We start from the raw sequence: 9,542 nt of genomic DNA, 5'->3' as shown, positions 1-9,542 counted from the left end.
TTTGCACCAGGAGTATTCAAATCTGGGCCTGGAGGTCTGTAATCCAGCATGTTTTAGTTTTAACACTGTTTCATCACACCTAATTTCAATCAGCAGGTGATCAACAAGCTTCTGCAGAGCCTGATGAGCTGTTACACAGGTGAATCAAGTGTGTTAAATCAGAGAAACCACTTAAACATGCTGAATACCGGACCTCCAGGACCAGAATTGATAACCCCCTGCTTTACATGGATCAGTTGTCCTGGTCCCTTTGTAGAAAAGCAGCCCAAAAGCATGATATTTCCACCCCCATGCTTTACAGTAGGTGTGGAGTTCTTTGACTGGAATTCAGCATTCTTAATTCTTCAAACATGAGTAGAGTTTTCACCACAAAGTTCGATTTTGGTTCCCTCTGACCATATGACGTTCTCCCAGTCGTCTTCTGGATCATCCAGATGCTCTCCACAAACTTCAGATGGGCCTACACATGTGCTGGCTTAAGCAGGGGGACACGTTTGGCACTGCAGGATTTGAGTCCCCGATGGAGTAATGTGTTACTGATAGTAGCCTCCCAGCTCTCTGCAGGTCATTCATAGGTCCCGCCGTGTAGTTCTGGAATTTTTGGTGATCACTTTGACCCAATGAGCTGAGATCTTGCCTGTTCCCACAAAGCTGCTTACCTATTGCAGATTCAGTCTTCCCAGCTTGGAGTGTGACTGTTTGAGATTTTGGTCAGGTGTATTTTATACTGATGACAAGTTCCAACAGGTGCCATTAATACAGGTAATGAGGACAGAGGAGCCTCTTACAGAAGAGGTCACAGGTCTGTGAGAGAAGAAAGAGGCCTACATGGCGTGGCTGGTCTGTGGATCTCCAGAGGCAGCAGACAGGTACCGGATAGCCAAGCGGGGTGCAGCAGTGGCGGTTGCCGAGGTGAAATCTCGGGCGTGGGAGGAGTTTGGTGAGGCCATGGAGAAAGACTATCGATCGGCTCCAAAGAGGCTCTGGCAAACTGTCCGGCGCCTCAGGAGAGGAAGGCAACAACTCGCTCACACTGAGCAATGAGGTTCATCCTGGGTATCTCAAGGCTATGGATGTTGTAGGGCTGTCGTGGTTGACACGTCTCTGCAACATTGCGTGGTCATCGGGGGGCAGTTCCTGTGGTGTGGCAGACCGGGGTGGTGGTCCCATGGTGGATTTGGAGAAGGCTTATGACCGTGTCCCCAGGGGCACCCTGTGGGGGACGCTCCAGGAGTATGGGGTGGGTGGCTTTCTGTTAAGGGCCATTCAGTCCCTTTACCAGAGGAGCGTGAGTTTGGTCCGCATAGCCGGTAGTACGTCGGACCTGTTCCCGGTGAGGGTTGGACTCTGCCAGGGCTGCCCTTTGTCTCCGGTTCTGTTCATTACCTTTATGGACAGAATTTCTAGGCGCAGCCGTGGTGTGGAGTGTGTCGAGTTTGGTGGCAGGATAATCTCGTCTCTGATTTTTGCGGATGATGTGGTCCTCCTAGCTTCATCCAGCTCTGACCTTCAGCTCTTGCTGGGTAGGTTTGCGGCCGAGTGTGAAGCGGCTGGGATGAGGATCAGCAGTTCCAAATCTGAGACAATGGTTCTCGACCGGAAAAGGGTGGCTTGCCACCTCCGGGTCGGGGGAGAGGTCCTACCTCAAGTGGAGGAGTTTAAGTATCTCGGGGTCTTGTTCACGAGTGAGGGTAGGAGGGATCAGGAGATCGACAGGCGGATTGGTTCGGCGTCTGCAGTGATGCGGACGCTGAGCCGATCTGTCGTGGTGAAGAGGGAGCTGAGCCAGAAAGCCAGGCTCTCGATTTACCGGCCGATCTACGTCCCAATCCTCGCCTATGGTCATGAGCTTTGGGTAATGACCGAAAGAACAAGATCGTGGATACAAGCGGCCGAAATGAGTTTCCTCCGTAGGGTGGCCGGGCTCAGCCTTAGAGATAGGGTGAGGAGCTCGGACATTCGGGAGGGACTCGGAGTAGAACCGCTGCTCCTCCGGATCGAAAGGAGCCAGTTGAGGTGATTTGGGCATCTGGTCAGGATGCCTATTGGACGCCTCCCTGGGGAGGTGTTTCGGGCATGTCCTGCCGGCAGAAGGCCCCCGGGTCGACCCAGGACACATCAGAGAGGTTAAATCTCCAATCTGGTCCGGGAACGCCTTGGGGTCCTGCCGGAGGAGCTGGTGGAGGTGGCCGGGGAGAGGACGGTCTGGAGCTCCCTAGTTGGGATGCTGCCCCCGCGACCCAGACCCGGATAAGCGGAGGAAGACGACAGCGATGACGACTTTTATCAAATCAGTCACTGAAAAAGTAAATAAACAGGAAGCTGGACAAGAGTTACACTCTGATAACTGATACTTTCTTTCCTCTGTAAATTGAATTTCATCTATCTGTTTGGGATCAAGTGGACCTCATAAACATTCAAATGAATTAATAAATAAATAAATAAAACACTTATTTGGTCAAGTATATGGATAAAAGTTGAAATCATTTTGCAATAATTATACATACAATATCACAAATTATTCTCAAAGGTGAGCAATGTTGAACAGAATAAAATATTGTACAGAAAGGCTGTGCTCCAGTTTCCTTAAGCTTGGTTTATGCTTGACGCATTCACTTTCCGCGCGTTGATGCAGATCGCGGCTGGAACGCGCTTCACAACTCGCAGCGTTTATGGTTCGTGCGGTGAGCCAATATTCTCCCAAACTGTAGGGGGCAGCATGGAGCTCTACAGCATGCATCCAACACTACACCATAGTAGAAGTAGAAATTACTGTTTACAACATGGTATTTCAGCATTTTTAACAGCATTCTCGTCTTTTCCGACAGTGCGAGCTATTTCTCTCCAAGAACTATTAACAACATGTTGATCACGGTGATCTCTGAGAGCTGAATCATACAAATGTCTGTATTTACGAACCTCTGCCGTGCCGGTCCGCCATGTTTTTCCACATCCGACCGTCCGCGTGGTTAGAAATTTTCCAAGGTGCGCGTTGCGGAAATCTTGGGCCGTGCGGAGACGCGCTGGAGGGGCGTGGTTGTTAAAATGATGCAAAATGACGCAACTTTTCCGCGCGGAGCCGTGCGGACCTCGCGGACGCGTCAAGCATAAACCAACCTTAACTGTTGTCCACTTAAAGTGATAACAATTTTACAGCACACACTTTAATGGGAACAATCCTATCTAAACACATGCATACTGTCACCGTGGCAACTAACAGCCCACCACTGTAAAAGAAACTAAAAGCAATAAAGGTTTTAAAATAAAGTTTAAGTCTTGGAAATAAATTTCCAACTTCTGTGGCTTCAGCTGATTTTCCAGTGGCTCACACCCCATCAGCACAACACAGAAGGGAACAAATTTACTGCTTCAGCCTCATTCTTCCAGCCTCGCTATGGAGCTGTATACAGTACACACCAGATCAAGGCCTTAATTGAAAAATAATTATAGGTACTTAATCATAGAAAGCAGTGGGCTAATTGAAGTGAAAACAAGGAGGCAAACGCAGACCCTCAGAATCGTGGCAGAAAGAGGATATTGTAAAAGCTTCCTCTTCAATCCCCATTGTCTTCCAGATTAAATAGGAGAGGGCTATTAGCAGAGTTAATTGGCTCTCTAATTTAGATCTCGCCCCACTGAAAGCATAACGGATGCAAGCCTGTCGACCGATGATGTGTGCACTCTGTCACACTGTCCTGTTGGACTGTGACTGGTTAATTGCTCGGGGATTTTTGAAGTTTTCGCTCATTCTTCAAACGTAGCAGATTTGTGGGAGCCGTCTCCCCGGCTGCCCAGCTACTGTCCATTGTTTGGAGGCTTGAATTAGATGAGTGACTCATTTAGCATTGCCAAACTACTACACCTGTTTACTTGGAGACATTTATCAATAAAAACTGGGAAAGATGTTCATTCTTCTTCATGTTACCATGAGAAACAAACAAAAGTAATGTTCTTGATGGTCCTTTTCCTGATCAGAAGCTCCTGATGCCTTTAGGAGAAACAGCATCCATCACTTCAGACCCTGTAAAATCACAAACCTCCTTATCTTACTTCCAGCCAGCCTGCTTCCTGCCCATCTTTGTTCTGTGCACTCACTCTGCCCTCTAGTGCAATTCGGGTGGCAGTGCGCTGATTACTGAGTGAAACCCATTTAGACTCCCAAAAGGTACATGAAAGTAAATGGGTCATTTTTCTACCATTTTCTGGGACTGCCTTTCATCATTTCAGCACAGCACACCTCTCTCTAGTGTTTTCATATTGTTGCCTGAGAAGTAATGGAGCTCTTGAATGGAGTTCAAAATAGAAGCTGGTAAAGCTGGTGGGGAAATTTTACTTTTAAGGTCTGTTGTTGAAACTTTTTCACAACAGAACCTGAAGAAAATAACAGTAGAGTGCGGCCTGCTGTACAACATGCTGTTTTGTGCAGCTTCGACCAGACATCAGGGTACAAATCGTAATTTAATTACATTATCTCAAATGAAACAGTTAATATCAGGAGACAGAAAACAACAATTACACATTTAAACTTCAATGTGTATTTGGTCCATAATATTTATAAGGAATAATTATATGTGTGCAGTAGAAAACAGTTTGTTCAAATAAATAATGCTAAATCTGAATTAAAATATATTTATTATGGTGTGCCACAAGGGTCAGTCCTCGGACCTAAACTGTTCATATAGTTTATTAATGACCGGGTAAATGTGTCTAATTTACTTGGCACAGTTTTATTCGCGGATGATACTACATTGTTTTATTCAGGATTAAATGCACATTAAGTGACTCAAGTGATAAACAGTGAATTGATTAAAGTTCAAAAATGGTTTGATATAAATAGACTGTCACTGAACCTGAACAAAACAAACTTTATACTGTTTAATAACAGAAGAAGCTGTGATGTATCTTTAATGATAGATGGAATGGAAATTCAAAGAGTAAAAGAAACCAAATTTCTTAGAGTCATGTCCGATGAGAGTCTCACGTGGAAATCACATGTAGGTTATATAAAGGGGAAAATCGCCAAAGCCATAGGTGTATTATATAGAGTCAAGTTTCTACTAAATTTGTCGGGGTTGTTAACATTCTATCACTCACTGATTGAACCATATTTATTTTATTGTTTAGAAATTTGGGGAGCCACTTGCAAAACTTTTACGCAACCATTGTTCATTTTGCAAAAAAGAGCATTGAGAATCATTAATAACAGTAACTATAGAGATCACACTAATCAATTATTCATTAGATACAAAATACGGAAATTTCCTGACTTGGTAGAGTGGAAAATATTGCAAATAATGTACAGAGCGAATACGAGTAATCTACCAACTAATATTCAGAAAATATTTCATAAGAGAGTAAGTGGGTACACGTTAAAAGGAACTGATGTCTTTAAGAAACTAGATTCAGAACCAAAGTGAGGGAATGTAACATTTCTGTAAATGGTGTCAGATTGTGGAATGCCATTAACAAGGAATTTAAAGAATCAACTACACTTGCTATATTTAAAAAATGTATAAAATCTAATGTATTTAGTAATTATGAAAAAGAGAATTATAATGTCAAAGATTAGACATGAAAATATTAGAAAGTGACTGAGGTTATATTGTGTTTGTTTGACGGATAATTTTATTTCGTAAAAAGGGGCAGAAATTATAAGATTTTTTCTTCTATCTGCTCCTTTTCATTCAAATGTTTTTTTTCAATATGTTAATGTGTGTTGTATTTGTTTGTGTTTATTTTATACATTGTGAATGAAATAAAAGATATATATATATATATATATATATATATATATATATATATATATATATATATATATATAACATCAGGAAGCACATAACCGACGCTTGACTGCCACCTGTGTGCAGTATGAAACACAACTCTAGGACCTGCTGTTTCTTCTTTCCCGTTTTCTCTTTTCTTTATGTTCTCTTTCGTTTGTTCCCGAATCCCTTTACTTCTTTTCCTCCCTCTGCAGGTGGATTGAGTTGACTTCCTGCCCACAGGCGAGTGCTGCTACATGATTGATCACAACTGGGAGCAATAAAGGTCAAGGTCAGTGATGATGCTGGTCCCATCTCAATACTCCCACTTCCACATGTGCGCCCTTGAATTGCGTGATCCCGACCAGGGGTGCGAGTGCATAGGGTGTCCTGATTCTCAAGTGCAGAAGTTGATCACACCCCTTTTGCACCCTTGAGCCGCACTTCACCCAAGTCTGCATGAATGTGGACTTGGGCGAAGGGTATTACCCAAATGCCAACGCTGCGAGAGAAACGGCTCAAGTTCCTTTTCTGAAAATATTTATTTTCAAATGAAAGAACTTCCTTTTAGGATGATTAACCGATGCTCTGATCGTTTTAGACAAAGCAGCAATAAATGGAAATTCATTTCAAATAATTGTTTGGCTGTTCATTTGAAAGTTGTTAATGAAGGTTTGTCAAAAAGTAGCAGTGACCAGCATCCCGGCATGCTTTGCAGGCAGTGATCCAATGCTTCCTGTCTCAATTCAGCAATTATTTGCATACTTGTGTAGCACACACTCAAAGCATTAGCACTTCCTCCAAGTGCACTTCACAGAAGACAGTAGGGTGCAGTGTGAGTGCTGGGATTGGGCCTCTGAGTCCACCTGAGGGAAAACCTGTGACATTCACATATTTTCTTCAATCAGGTCATCTGAAAATCTTTTTCTCCTCCTATTTGGCTTCTCAATTCCTCTTGACCCAATTAACCCTCAAGGAACCGGAAAATTGAATAGAATTTCTCCAATAATAATAATTATCATTAACAACACCTACTCAGTGACGTAGTGGTAGAGAGTCTGCCCTGGAACTGGGAGATCAGGGTTCAGATTTTGGTCTGGTCGTACCAATGATTTAAAAAATGGGACCCAACGCCTCCCGGCCTTAAGGGGTTGGATTGGGGGGGGTTAAACCACCAAATAGTTCTCAAGCACGGCTGCAGCTGCAGCTCACTGCTCCCCACCGGGATGGGATTTATTTATTTATTTTATTTGTGTGGAGTATTTTTTAGGCTTGACCTAAACGCAGCATTACTCATGAAGGCTGATTTCAGTTCAGCAAACAGTTTAACGTGAGATTAAACAGCATTTGTGTTGGTAGCAGCTTTTGGATCGTCGCTAATACTTCACATCGTCCTCCTGAGACTAGAGCCTTTGTTTGGAGCGGATTTTGATGTCACCGTGTTAGTTGACTAGTTGGCTCGTTAAAAACATTTGAACAACTCGTATTTCGAAATCACATTTTAAAACATTTTTCTCAAGTTTCTTTGATTAACAGGCAGGATTGTAGGACAGCAGTAATTCAGGAGGTAGAGCGGGTTGTCCAGTAATTGGAAGGTCGTAGGTTTGATCCTGGCAGAGCATGCTGCTGTTGTGTCCTTGGGCAAGACACTCAAGCTTGGTTTATGCTTGACGCATTCACTTTCCGCTTGGTGATGCGGCTCGCGGATGGAACACGCTTCACAACTCGCAGCGTTTATGGTTCATGCAGCTTGTCTCTGCGGTGAGCCAATATTCTCCCAAACTGTAGGGGGCAGCATGGAGCTCTACGGCATGCATCCAACACTACACCATAGTAGAAGTAAAAATGACTGTTTACAACACGGCATTCCAGCATTTTTAACAGAGTCCTCATCTTTTCCGACAGTGTGAGCTATTTCTCTCCAAGAATTATTAACAACATGTTGATCACGGCGATCTCTGAGAGCTGAATCATACAAATGTCTGTATTTACTAACCTCTGCCATACTAGTTCTTGCCGGTCCGCCATGTTTTTCCGCGTCCGTCCGTCTGCATGGTTAGAAATTTTCTGAGGTGCGCGTTGCGGAAATTCTGGGCTGTGCAGAGGCGCGGTGGAGGGGCGTGGTTGTTAAAATGACGCAAAATGATGCAAACTTTTTCGCGCGGAGCCGTGCGGACCTCGCGGACGCGTCAAGCATAAACAGACCTTTAACCTGCCTTGCCTGCTGTTGGTGGTGGTGGTCGGCGGGACCAGTGGCTCCAGTGTTCTGCAGTCTCACTTCTGTCTGTGCACCAGGTCAGCTGTGGCCACATCATAGCTCATCCCCACCAGTGTGTGTGTGTGTGTGTGTGTGTGTGTGTGTGTGTGTGTGTGTTGTGAAGCGCCTTGGGGGTTGTTGAACTCTACAAGGTGCTATACAAATTCAGGCTATTTACCATTTAACTGTAATTGGTCTACATTAAAGTAAATGCAAAGTACGGAGCAAACAGCTTTATATCCACCATGTGGGTCATGGGTCGGGTGTAATCACCCAGGGGAAGGAGAAGAGGGGAGAAAGATGGACCAGTCTATTTATATTAGCAAAGCTCTTTATCTTGTTAAATAATTTGTGCCCCCATAATAATACAACCTGTAAACAAATTCAGTTGAAAAAATGTCCTCTTGTTCTATTAGTTTATGCAAACCTCTCCATACCATCAGTTTTATATTGCAGTTATTTACATAGAAATAGCAGAAGCTAGCTGTGCCAGTTCCTCCACAGCCCGGGGCACTTCCAGCAGAAATCTGTTTCTTTATGAAAAAGGAGCCATTTGTATTTTGTAGCTACTAAAACTCAGATTAAGTGTTTTGTTTAGTGCAACAGCAACACAAATCAAGTTAAAGAACTCTAAACTCTATAAAAAATGTTCAATTTAAAACTCACTGGCACACATTTCTGAAGCCTGTTTGAGTTTATAAATACTGAAGTTCTCCAAAATGTTTAACTTGCTTTTTAAGAAATTGTGGATATTATGACATTTTTACATATTTGTGTGTTTTTCTATTAAAAATCATTCATTCATTTTAGAAATCTACTACCCCACCAGGCATCCAGTCATTCACCCATTGGGGAAGCTTAAATGTTCACTTTTACTTGAGAGAGCTCAAGCTGGATGGATCTTAAGAGTTGGAGTGCTTAACTAGGCACACTTTTTCTACACAACACCTGTTATGTCAGTTAATATGAGCAGAATTGTTCTCATGGCAAGGACGTAATTTTGGGGGGGGGGGGGGGGGGGGGGACAGGGGGGACATGTCCCCCCCACTTTTTCTAAAGTCAAGTTTTGATCCCTGCACTTTTTACCATCCAAAAACAATATTACGCTATATTAAATTGACACAGGTTGAGCTCTAGGACCAAGCAGAAAACAACCGTTTGTGTTGAAGCCTGTTTCCTATTAGAGCATACTGTAAAGATCCCCCCAACACCCGTGTCCCCCCCACTTCTAAAGTGAAAATTACATCCATGTCTCATGGCTCGTTGTTTTGGTTTGTCAGAAGTAAAAATGACTTTATTTCATAGATCAAAAAGGACACTTTCTCCTTTTTGGGCATCATAGCAGAGCAGCAAGCATCAGTGTTAGTTTACATTCATAAAGCACAGTCTAATGTTCTGATGGGGAGGTGGGATTCATTTATCTGTCTAGCAATTTGATGTTATAATTGACTAAAGTGTTTAAAACAGTTAACAGATGTTTCACACAAAAAAAAATGAAAACATTTCATTCTGGAGATTCTTAG

This window comes from Nothobranchius furzeri, chromosome 16, assembly GCF_043380555.1.
Source record: "Nothobranchius furzeri strain GRZ-AD chromosome 16, NfurGRZ-RIMD1, whole genome shotgun sequence".
Classification (NCBI taxonomy): domain Eukaryota; kingdom Metazoa; phylum Chordata; class Actinopteri; order Cyprinodontiformes; family Nothobranchiidae; genus Nothobranchius; species Nothobranchius furzeri.
Note: the sequence above shows the minus strand (reverse complement) of the source record.